Below are 13,719 nucleotides of genomic sequence, written 5' to 3' on the forward strand. Positions count from 1 at the left end.
CCACGTCCGATGGAACTCATTCCTTGACCATGTTGACCACGCCGCGCCGAGAGCACCAGGGCGGTGGACGACGGTGAGGCCTAGGAAGGGGACGACACGGAGGCAGGGAAGACTCGGCAGTTGTTTCCCACACGGAGGGGAGTGCGACTGTACGAGGGTTTACCGGTTCGTCTGCCATCGCCGGAGAATAACAGCAGGTGTGGGGGAGTAGAGGGATGGCTAGGCCAGCGATGGGAGTACGGTCGGGCGGTGAGGCCTGCGCGGCAGCACAGCTGGACGCGAGGAGGAGGGAGCAGGCAGTCCTGCCAGCGCTTGTTTGAGCGGCTGGAGCAGAGATTGAAGACACACGACGGCCGTTGGATGGACATCCAACAGTCAGTGCTTGTGCGTCAACCTTTCTTTAGGAAAGCCTCAAATTTGTGGAAAACAGTATTACAACCCATCTGCCATTATTTCCAATAATTTAAAGCCCATTTGCTAATTCTTAAGGTTTTTTGGAGCCCATATTCTTTTTGTTAGCATTACATCCCATATTGTGGCAACGGTTAAAAAATTATACGAAATTTTGCATATTTCTGTAACACCCTGGATGTAATTTACCTTATTTGTACTCCAACTCTTGCCGTTTCCGGCACTAAGTTATTTTATTTCCTCATTGTCGGATTTTTGTCTCCATGTGTTGTTGTCTTTGTCATGCATCTCATATCATGTCATCATGTGCATTGCATTTGCATACGTGTTCGTCTCATGCATCCGAGCATTTTCCCCGTTGTCCGTTTTGCATTCCGGCGCTCCTATGTCCTCCGATGGTCCTTTCTACCTCTTTTGGTGTGCGGGCGTTAAACATTTTTGGATTGGACCGAGACTTGTCATGCAGCCTTGGTTTACTACCGGTAGACCGCATGTCATGTTTCGTGCTGTTTGGATTTCGTTTGACACTCCAACGGTTAACAGAGGGATCGAAAAGGCCTCGTGTGTGTTGCAGCCCAACACCCTTCCAAACTGGCCCAAAACCCACCTAAACCTCTTCCATCATCTAGAGCGTTTGATCACGATCGCGTGGCCGCAAACCGCACCTCATTTGGAGCTTCCTAGCTCCCTCTACCTCTATATAAAGGTCACTCCCCGAAATTTTCGGGCAAAGCCTAGTCTCTCCCTCTCCTCGCGCGCCGGACACAAGAACCACCGACGGACATGTCCGTTTTCCCCTCACCGCCGCCACGTGTCACCGTCTGATTCGCCCGCCCGGGCGCCCACATCACCGCCGACCATGCGGGCCCACGAGCCTGTGCGGGGCCCTCCCGGCCCGGCTCCTCCCGCCGCCCGCACCGACTAGGCGAGCCGCCCGCGCCGCCCGCCGGCGTTCATCGCCGCCGCACCTGGCCTTCGCCGGCCGCCGCGACCCCACTACGCCGGCGACCGACGCCGTTGCCCCAGCAAGCCGCACGCCGCCCCGCAGGCGCCACCGACGCCGTCTCCTTCCTCTTCGGCTCCGGCCGCACCCCGGCGAGCTCTCCTCAAGTCCAGCCAGCCGCGGCAGCTCCGGCGTCATCCCCGTCCCCGGTGAACCTCAGCCACCGCGCCCTGCTACAGTAACTCCGGCCGGATCCAGATTTGAGATCCACCTCGGGTTGACTTTTGACCTAACTTTCCAGTATTTTTGCATATTTCAACGCATCATAACTCTGTCATCGTAGCTCCGATTCATGCGTGTAGCATATCAAAATGTTTGCCTCGACGAGTACATCATTTTATCTCATTGCATCATTTTCATTTGAGCTCATCTTGATGCCCGAAATGCTGTTGGAAGAGGGCTATGTGAGGAATATGTAAGATCTGTTTCAGCAAATGGCCTTTTGTCATTTTTGCCATGATTAATGTGTGCATGCTATGATCCCGAGCTCTACATGTGTTTTGTAGAATGCCAAGCCATCTTTACATGGGTGTATGCCATGTATTTTTGTGATAGCACAAGCATGCAAATTAGCCTACTCGTTGATACTGATTTCAAGGACTTCGAATTTCACCAAGTCCTTGTTCTGTTTTTGTTTTTATGCCATATGTTCATGTTGTTTCCTAGTGATCCGTGCCTCTTTTGAGGATGATCATTAAGGAAGTTTTGTTAATATTGTGGTGCTCTGTCCATCCATGCCTTTGTTTGCAATTATGGAGCACCTTATCTTGAGTCAATCGAGCTCTACTTTTGCTATAAAATGATCCTGGCAGATTGTTGACATGTTTAGCGATTTTGCCGAGGATGTTGCTATTGGTCCGTGCATGATATATTGTTGTTCTTGCCATGTCTAGCTTATATGCCATGTCTTCTTGATGGGTGTATGCTTAGTTTGTCATGCCATGCTCTGTAGTGAGTGCATCGAGCTTGTAAACATGCCTACTCGTTAATTGTTTTGGCATGCTCCAGTTTTTCACCAAGTCTGAATCTGTTTATGTTTTTGCTATGTTCGCATGCTTGCAATTGTATTTTCTGATCCCTTTTGGCTCAAGGTCACTAAGGGACTTTTGTTATATGCTTAGAGTAGCTTCATGCCATGCCTTGATTTGCCATGATATGTTTATGTAGAATGTAGTTTTCATGCTCTAAAGATTGCTTCCTGATGATAAATTCCAGACTTGTGTTAATTTCACTAAGTCTGAAACCTCTTATCATTTGCACTTTTGCCATGCTTGTTTGAACCTGTTAGTGAGTGAATTAGCCGTAGCTCAGTGTTCATCTTTTGTCAAGCATCATAAGTGGATCCCTGCCATGTATTTTGTTGTCATGTTTGATTGATGTAGCATATTTAACTTGATGCATTTAGATGGTTACTTGTTGTTTATCGCAGACCGGTGCCATATTTGTTTTGCTTGCCATTTCCAAACCGTGCATCCGATTCCGGTGATTGTTATATCGATTTCAACCGAAATCACCTCACCTTTCCAGTGGCACTCTTGGATTTCCATGTTAAGGCCAGGTTCAATCATTCCTTTGCAAATCATGCATATGCATCACATACCGCATCCCGCATATCATACTATGTTTGCATCATGTTGTTTGAGCATTGCACGTGGTTGATTGTGCTCCTTTTTGCTTGTTGTTCTTGTTTGGGTAGAGCCGGGAGACGAGTTCATGAACGAGGAGCTCGTTGAGTTCACTTACGAGGATCAAGGCAACTCTGAGTACTTTGTAGGCAAGATGACCATACCCTCGAAATCACTTCTATCTTTGCTTGCTAGAAGCTCGCTCTTTTTCTATGCCTATGCTACGATGCCTACCACTTTCTTATCATGCCTCCCATATTGCCATGTCAAACCTCTAATCCACCATGTCCTAGCAAACCGTTGTTTGGCTATGTTACCGCTTTGCTCAGCCCCTCTTATAGCGTTGCTAGTTGCAGGTGAAGATTGGAGATCGTTCCTTATTGGAACATGTTTATTGTTGGGATATCACAATATTACCTTGTTTATCTTAATGCACCTATATACTTGGTTAAGGGTGGAAGGCTCGGCCTTATGCCTGGTGTTTTGTTCCACTCTTGCCGCCCTAGTTTCCGTCATATCGGTGTTATGTTCCCGGATTTTGCGTTCCTTACACGGTTGGGTTATAATGGGAACCCCTTGACATTTCGCCTTGAATAAAACTCTTCTAGCAATGCCCAACCTTGGTTTTACCATTTGCCACCTAGCCTCTTTTTCCCTTGGGCTTCCGGAGCCCGAGGGTCATCTTTATTTAAACCCCCCCGGGCCAGTGCTCCTCTGAGTGTTGGTCCAAACTAGAGCCCTGTGCAGCGCCCCCTCGAGGAAACTCGAGGTTTGGTTTTAGTTGTATGGAGCTCTCATATGAGTGTGCCCTGAGAACGAGATATGTGCAGCTCCTATCAGGATTACTCGACACATTCGGGCGGTGTTGCTGGACTTGTTTTACCATTGTCGAGGATGTCTTGTAACCGGGATGCCGAGTCTGATCGGATTGTCTTGGGAGAAGGAATATCCTTTGTTGACCATGAGAGCTTGTGATGGGCTAAGTTGGGAATCCCCTGCAGGGATTTGAACTTTCGAAAGCCGTGCCCGCGGTTATGGGCAGATGGGAATTTGTTAATGTCCGGTTGTAGATAACATGAAACTTAACTTAATTAAAATGCACCAACCGCGTGTGTTACCGTGATGGTCTCTTCTGGGTGGAGTCCGGGAAGTGAACACGGTGTTGGAGTAATGCTTGATGTAGGTTGTTTAGGATCACTTCTTGATCATAGTTGTTCGACCGTGCTTTTGCCTTCTCTTCTCGCTCTCATTTGCGTACGTTAGCCACCATATATGCTAGTCACTTGCTGCAGCTCCACATCATACCTTACCTTACCTATAAGCTTAAATAGTCTTGATCGCGAGGGTGCGAGATTGCTGAGTCCCCGTGACTCACAGATTCCTTCCAAAACCAGATGCAGGCACCGATGATACCGTTCTAGATGATATGACCGAGCTCAAGTGGGAGTTCGACGAAGACTCTCGTCGCTACTATGTGTCTTTCCCAGATGATCAGTAGTGGTGCCCAGTTGGAGCGATCGGGGACTTTGTCGCATTTGGGGGTTGATCTTTATTTTGGTACCGTAGTCGGACCCTGAGTGTATTGGATGAATGTAATGACTTATTTATGTATTTGTGTGACGTGGCGAGTGTAAGACAACTATGTACCTTTCCCCTTTATTTATTTACATGGGTTGTTGTGAAGATTACCTCACTTGCGACATTGCTTTCAATGCGGTTATGCATCTAAGTTGTGCTTTGACACGTAGGAGATATAGCCGCATCGAGGGCGTTACAATTTTGGTGCGGTCCGAACTATTTTTAATACCAAAATTTCGACTCACATTCAAACTGATTTTAAAAATAAATGTATATCAATATAAAATCCAACAAATTCTCCACGCATAAAAATTAATGTAATTTAAAATCTTGAAATGAAAAATAGATATTTGAAACTAATTGCTGGTTTGATGTGTTTTAAAAATGTACAACCCATTTCTCATTACTGATGGGCCATTTTCTCGGCCAGCCGAATGAAAGCTCTCCTCGTCTTGAAAGATTTGCAGCCCAATAGGCCTGACAAAGCGACTTACTTGGAAAATCACAAAAAAACTGGGCTGTGGCCGTGGACCCAGCTGTCAGCCTCTCCATGTACAGTACTCTTTCGATGGAAGTCGTTCCTTGACCACGTTGACTGATACGTCTCCAACGTATCTATAATTTTTGATTGCTCCATGCTATATTATCTACTATTTTGGGCAATATTGGGCTTTATTTTCCACTTTTATATTATTTTTGGGACTAACCTATTAACCGGAGGCCCAGCCCAGATTTGCTATTTTATGCCTATTTCAGTGTTTTGAAGAAAAGGAATATCAAACGGAGTCGAAACGGAACGAAATCAACTGGAGAAGTTATTTTTGGAAGGAAACTACGTCAGAAGATGAAGGAGGAGCTCACGAGGTTAGGGGGCGCGCCCACCCCCCTGGGGCGCGCCCCCTGCCTCGTGGCCACCCCTTCGGTCCACCGACGTACTCCTTTCACCCATATATACCCACATATCCTAAAACTTCTAGAACGGAGATTAGATCTGGAGTTCCGCCGCCGCAAGCCTCTGTAGCCACCAAAAGTCAATCGGGACCCTGTTCCGGCACCCTACCGGAGGGGGGGAACCCTCATCGGTGGCCATCTTCATCATCCCGGCGCTCTCCATGACGAGGAGGGAGTAGTTCACCCTCGGGGCTGAGGGTATGTACCAGTAGCTATGTGTTTGATCTCTCACTCTCTCTCTCGTGCTCTTGATTTGGCACGATCTTGATGTATTGCGAGCTTTGCTATTATAGTTGGATCCTATGTTTCTCCTCCCCCTCTTCTCTCTTGTAATGAATTGAGTTTCCCCTTTGAAGTAATCTTATCGGATTGAGTCTTTAAATATTTGAGAACACTTGATGTATGTCTTGCGTGGGATACCCGTGGTGACAATGGGGTATTCTATTGATCCACTTGATGTATGTTTTGGTTATCAACTTGCGGGTTCCGCCCATGAACCTATGCATAGGGGTTAGCACACGTTTTTGTCGTGATTCTCCAGTAGAAACTTTGGGGCACTCTTTGAGGTCCTTTGTGTTGGTTGAATAGATGAATCTGAGATTGTGTGATGCATATCGTATAATCATACTCACGGATACTTGAGGTGACATTGGAGTATCTAGGTGACATTAGGGTTTTGATTGATTTGTGTCTTAAGGTGTTATTCTAGTATGAACTCTAGGGCTATTTGTGACACTTATAGGAATAGCCCAACGGATTGATTGGAAAGAATAACTTTGAGGTGGTTTCGAACCGCACCATAATCTCTTCGTTCGTTCTCCGCTATTAGTGACTTTGGAGTGACTCTTTGTTGCATGTTGAGGGATAGTTTTATGATCCAATTATGTTAGTATTGTAGAGGGAACTTGCACTAGTGAACATATGAACCCTAGGCCTTGTTTACTATCATTGCAATACCGTTTACGCTCACTTTTATCATTAGTTACCTTGCTGTTTTTATATTTTCAGATTACAAATACCTTTATCTACCATCCATATACCACTTGTATCACCATCTCTTCGCTGAACTAGTGAACCTATACAATTTACCATTGTATTGGGTGTGTTGGGGACACAAGAGACTCTTTGTTATTTGGTTGCAGGGTTGCTTGAGAGAGACCATCTTCATCCTACGCCTCCTACGGATTGATAAACCTTAGGTCATCCACTTGAGGGAAATTTGCTACTGTCCTACAAACCTCTGCACTTGGAAGCCCAACAACGTCTACAAGAAGAAGGTTGTGTAGTAGACATCAAGATCTTTTCTGGCGCCATTGCCGGGGAGGTGAGTGCTTGAAGGTATATCTTTAGATCTTGCAATCGAGTCTTTTACTTTCTTGTTTTATCACTATTTTAGTTTATAAAAGAAAACTACAAAATAAAATGGAATTGAGTTTATCTCATACGCTTCATGTTTTTAATATCTTTCGTGAGTATGAGGGAAAGGATAATTGTGCTCAAGTGCTAGAAGAAGAGATCTCTAAAATGTTTGGTACTAAATATTTGAATGATGAGCATGATTGCAATGTTGTTAGTATGAATTCTTTGAATATCCATGATGCTAATGATGATTGCACTAGTTATGATGAAAATGCCTCCTATAAGCATGTCAATTTTTGTGGAGTAGACTGGGTTTGCAAGTACAAACCAAATAGGGAAGATAGATATTGCAAGAGGCATAAATTCTTAGAAACCAAATTGTTGCAAGAAGAGCTAGATGAATGTGCTGAAAATTTATCTTTTCTTAGCCTTACTTGTGAACTTTGCAATGAACGTGATCATTTTAGTACCCAATGCAAATTGTTTCATGAGCGTATCGTGTCCAAAAATTGTGATGACTTGATTTCCCTTGCACATCATAATGAACTTAGTTTGCTCTTGGGTTATGAAGAAATTAAACGTAGAACTAAGGATATTCCAAAATTTGCCCTTGATAAAATTCTTCATTTTGATCTAGAGGAAATTTATATGTATTGCGCGGTGAATTGCATTGAAAATCCTTATATTGCCAATTACATAAAGAAAAGAAAACAAATAGAAGATGAAGATAATGCTAACGAAAGGGAAGAGACTTCCCAATATTCTCCTATTATTTCTTATGATGAATCAGGTAACGAAGAGGATCCCTCTATTCAACCAATCTCATTAATAAGGAGCTCCAAAAAGAGGATTGAACCCACACATGATGTGGTGAAGAAGAAGAAAAGAAAAAGGAAGAGAGGTAAAAAGGTATCTCTCCCAAATAAAGTTGCTCCTATTATTGTTGTGCGTCATGAAAATGATACACTTGATGATGATCTCGTTATGCCTATTGCTTGTTGTGATGATTATGATTGGGAAGATAATGACACTTCTTATGATCTTGAAAATATTTTTGGCACTTGCTTGGAAGAATATTATAATTTCTATACTATTGGTGCTATCTATACTATTAATGATGAGAGTGATTATGCTTATGATATGAAAAGGCCCAAGCTTGGGGATGCTATGTTTAATAATGATGATATTTTTAGCCTCTCAAGTTTTGATATGCAGAGTTGTTATGATGATAGCATGCCTGCTACTTACGATGATTATATTGATGAAAGTGTGTTTGGAAGAGTGTCAACTTTAGGAAGTAATGATCCCACTATTTTGGAGTATGTTGAATCTTATAATATTTATGAGAGTGGATTTGGAGAGGTCATGACTTTATTTAGTGATGTATCCACTATCTTGGAAGAGGTTTCAATCGATTATGATGAGAACAAAGTTGCTACTTATGATGATTATTGTGATAAAACTTATGCTATAAAGAGTAGTGATGATTATATTTATAAAACTTGTCATGATTATGAGTACCCTTTCTCTGAACATTACTCCTTTAACGTGGAAACAATTTATAGTATTCAAGTCTCTTATGATACTCCCACTATTCCGAATGAGAAGAATTTTGCTTATGTGGAGAGTAGTAAATTTTCTATGCTTGTAGATAATGAAAATAATGATTTTATGTGATGGTTATATTGTTGAATTAATTCATGATGCTACTGAAAATTATTATGAGGGAGGAATATATGTTTATAGGAGTTGCAATAATATCAAGTTTCCTCTCTATGTGCTTAAAGTTTTGAAGTTATGCTTGTTTTGCCCTCCTATGCTAGTTGATTATTGTTCCCACAAGTTGTTTGCTCACAAAATCCCTATGCATAGGAAGTATGTTAGACTTAAATGTGCTAGTCATATTCTTCATGATGCTCTCTTTATATTTCAATTCTTATCTTTTATGTGAGCATCATTGAAATCATCATGCCTAGCTAGGGGCGTTAAATGATAGCGCTTGTTGGGCGGCAACCCAATTTTATTTTAGTTCCTTGCTTTTTGTTCCTGTTTATTAATAAATAATTCATCTAGCCTCTTTTTAGATGTGGTTTTATGCTTTTAATTAGTGTTTGTGCCAAGTAGAACCTTTGGGAAGACTTGGGGAAAGTCTTGTTGATCATGCTGTAAAAAAACAGAAACTTTAGCGCTCACGAGAATTGCTGCCATCTTTATTTGGAAATTGATATTTATTTAATTCTTTTTGAATATGATTAATAGATAAATTCCTCAGGTCCAGAAATTTATTTTAGAATTTTATGAGTTCCAGAAGTATATGTTTGATTCAGATTACTACAGACTGTTCTGTTTTTGACAGATTCTGTTTTTCATGTGTTGTTTACTTATTTTGATGAATCTATGGCTAGTAAAAGAGTTTATAAACCATCGAGAAGTTGGAATACAGTAGGTTTAACACCAATATAAATAAATAATGAGTTCATTACAGTACCTTGAAGTGGTGATTTATTTTCTTATACTAACAGAGCTTACGAGTTTTCTGTTAAGTTTTGTGTTGTGAAGTTTTCAAGTTTTGGGTAAGGATTTGATGGACTATGGAATAAGGAGTGGCAAGAGCCTAAGCTTGGTTATTCCCAAGGCACCCCAAGGTAATATTCAAGGATAGACAAGAGACTAAGCTTGGGGATGCCCCGGAAGGCATCCCCTCTTTCGTCTTTGTTCATTGGTAACTTTACTTGGAGCTATATTTTTATTCACCACATGATATGTGTTTTGCTTGGAGAGTCAATTTATTTTGTTAGGATTTTCTTGATGTTATTTAGAACAATGTTTTGCATCTTTTATTTCAATAAAAGTGGCATTGATAGCCTTTACTAAGCCTATTTTAGAAGTCCACATGTTGCTGTTTGAAAACAGAAAGTTTACCGCTGTTGCAATAATCCCCTAGAAAATTAAGAATGTGATAAAATGTTGAAACCTTTTGCATATTAAGATCTGATAAATTTACTACAGTGGGAATTTTATTTCATAATTTTTGGAGCTAGGGAAGTATGGATGATGCAACATTCTTTACAGACTATCCTGTTTAGGCAGACTGTTGCATTGTTTGCATATGTTTGCTTCTTTAATGATTCTATTTGAGGATAGGACTATTAAATATGCAGAGGAATTTAGTATGCAATGTTGAATAATAATTTTAGTGATTTTCTATAGTAGAGTATGATAAGGTTTTTGCAATGGTTTATACTAACTTATCTCACGAGTTCTTGTTGAGTTTGTGTGGATGAAGCTTTTGAGATTTAGGGAGACCGTGATATGAGAAGAATTAAGGAGACACAAAAGCTCAAGCTTGGGGATGCCCAAGGCACCCCAAGATAATATTTCAAGAAGTCTCAAGCATCTAAGCTTGGGGATGCCCCAGTTAGCATCCCACCTTTCTTCTTCAACAACTATCGGTTAGTTTCGGTAGATCCTAAGTTTTCACTTCTTCACATGATGTTTGCCATTCTTAGAATGTCATTTTATTTTTCTTTCCTTGTTGTTTGAATAAATTATCAAGATATGAAATTATTAAATGAGAGAGAGTCTTCGCATAGTTGCATAATTATTCGACTACTCATTGATCTTCACTTACATCTTTCGGAGTAGTGTGTCATTTGCTCTAGTGCTTCACTTATATCTTTCAGAGCATGGTGGTAGTTTTATTTTGAAGAAATAAATGAACTCTCATGCTTCACTTAGATTATTTTGAGAGTCTTAAATAGCATGGTAATTTGCTTAAAATCCTAATATGCTAGGTATTCAAGAATAATAAAATTCTCTTATGAGTGAGTTGAATACTAAGAGAAGTTTGATACTTGACAATTGTTTTGAGATATGAGGATGGTAATATTAGAGTCATGCTAGTTGAGTAGTTGTGAATTTGAGAAATACTTGTGTTGAAGTTTGTGATTCCCGTAGCATGCACGTATGGTGAACCGTTATGTGATGAAGTCGGAGCGTGATTTATTTATTGATTGCCTTCCTTATGAGTGGCGGTCGGGGACGAGCGATGGTCTTTTACTACCAATCTATCCCCCTAGGAGCATGCGCGTAATAATTTGTTTCGATAACTAATAGATTTTTGCAATAAGTATGTGAGTTCTTTACGACTAATGTTGAGTCCATGGATTATACGCACTCTCACCCTTCCACCATTGCTATCCTCTCTAGTACCGCGAAACTTTCGCCGGTACCATAAACCCACCATATACCTTCCTCAAAACAGCCACCATACCTACCTATTATGGCATTTCCATAGCCATTCCGAGATATATTTCCATGCAACTGTCCACCGTTCCATTTATTATGACACGCTTCATCAATGTCATATTTCTTTGCATGATCATGTAGTTGACATCGTATTTGTGGCAAAGCCACCGTCCATAATTCTTTCATACATGTCACTCATGAGTCATTGCACATCCCGGTACACCGCCGGAGGCATTCATATAGAGTCATATCTTGCTCTAAGTATCGAGTTGTAATTCTTGAGTTGTAAGTAAATAAAAGTGTGATGATCATCATTATTAGAGCATTGTCCTAGTGAGGAAAGGATGATGGAGACTATGATTCCCCCATAAGTTGGGATGAGACTCCGGACGAAAATAAATAAATAAAACAGGCCAAAGAAGCCCAAATAAAAAAAAGAAAAGAGTCCGTAAAAAAGATAAGGCCCAAAAAAATAAAAAAAATGAGAGAAAAAGAGAGAAGGGGCAATGCTACTATCCTTTTACCACACTTGTGCTTCAAAGTAGCACCATGATCTTCATGATAGAGAGTCTCCTATGTTGTCACTTTCATATGCTAGTGGGAATCTTTCATTATAGAACTTGGCTTGTATATTCCAATGATGGGCTTCCTCAATGCCCTAGGTCTTCGTGAGCAAGCAAGTTGGATGCACACCCACTAGTTTCTTTTGTTGAGCTTTCATATACTTATAGCTCTAGTGCATCCGTTGCATAGCAATCCCTACTCACTCACATTGATATCTATTGATGGGCATCTCCATAGCTCATTGATACGCCTAGTTGATGTGAGACTATCTTCTCCTTTTTTTGTCTTATCCACAACCACCATTCTATTCCACCTATAGTGCTATGTCCATGGCTCACGCTCATATATTGCGTGAAGATTGAAAAAGTTTAAGAACATCAAAAGTATGAAACAATTGCTTGGCTTGTCATCGGGGTTGTGCATGATTTAAATACTTTGTATGGTGAAGATAGAGCATAGCCAGACTATATGATTTTGTAGGGATAGCTTTCTTTGGCCATGATATTTTGAGAAGACATAATTGCTTTATTAGTATGCTTGAAGTATTATTATTTTTATGTCAATATGAACTTTTGTCTTGAATCTTTCGAATCTGAATATTCATATCACAAGTAAGAAGAATTACATGGAAATTATGCCAACTAGCATTCCGCATCAAAAATTATCTTTTATCATTTACCTACTCGAGGATGAGCAGGAATTAAGCTTGGGGATGCTTGATACGTCTCCAACGTATCTATAATTTTTGATTGCTCCATGCTATATTATCTACTATTTTGGGCAATATTGGGCTTTATTTTCCACTTTTATATTTTTTTGGGACTAACCTATTAACCGGAGGCCCAACCCAGATTTGTTGTTTTATGCCTATTTCAGTGTTTCGAAGAAAAGGAATATCAAACGGAGTCAAAACGGAACGAAATCAACTTGAGAAGTTATTTTTGGAAGGAAACCTACCGAATAGACTTGGACCCTACGTCAGAAGATGAATGAGGAGCTCACGAGGGTAGGGGGCGCGCCCCCCTACCTCATCGCCACCCCTTCGGTCCACCGACGTACTCCTTTCACCCATATATACCCACGTATCCTAAAACTTCTAGAACGGAGATTAGATCTGGAGTTCCGCCGCCGCAAGCCACTGTAGCCACCAAAAGTCAATCGGGACCCTGTTCCGGCACGCTGCCGGAGGGGGGGAACCCTCACCGGTGGCCATCTTCATCATCCCGGCGCTCTCCATGACGAGGAGGGAGTAGTTCACCCTCGGGGCTGAGGGTATGTACCAGTATCTATGTGTTTGATCTCTCTCTCTTGTGTTCTTGATTTGGCACGATCTTGATGTATTGCGAGCTTTGATATTATAGTTGGATCCTATGTTTCTCCTCTCCCTCTTCTCTCTTGTAATGAATTGAGTTTCCCCTTTGAAGTAATCTTATTGGATTGAGTCTTTAAAGATTTGAGAACACTTGATGTATGTCTTGCGTGGGATACCCGTGGTGACAATGGGGTATTCTATTGATCCACTTGATGTATGTTTTGGTGATCAACTTGCGGGTTCCGCCCATGAACCTATGCATAGGGGTTGGCACACGTTTTCGTCGTGATTCTCTGGTAGAAACTTTGGGGCACTCTTTGAGGTCCTTTGTGTTGGTTGAATAGATGAATCTGAGATTGTGTGATGCATATCGTATAATCATACCCACGGATACTCGAGGTGACATTAGAGTATCTAGGTGACATTATGGTTTTGATTGATTTGTCTCTTAAGGTGTTATTCTAGTATGAACTCTAGGGCTGTTTGTGACACTTATAGGAATAGCCCAACGGATTGATTGGAAAGAATAACTTTGAGGTGGTTTCGTACCCTACCATAATCTCTTCGTTCGTTCTCCGCTATTAGTGACATTGGAGTGACTCTTTGTTGCATGTTGAGGGATAGTTTTATGATCCAATTATGTTAGTATTGTTGAGGGAACTTGCACT

Source organism: Triticum dicoccoides, chromosome 4A (genome assembly GCF_002162155.2).
Source record: "Triticum dicoccoides isolate Atlit2015 ecotype Zavitan chromosome 4A, WEW_v2.0, whole genome shotgun sequence".
NCBI lineage: Eukaryota > Viridiplantae > Streptophyta > Magnoliopsida > Poales > Poaceae > Triticum > Triticum dicoccoides.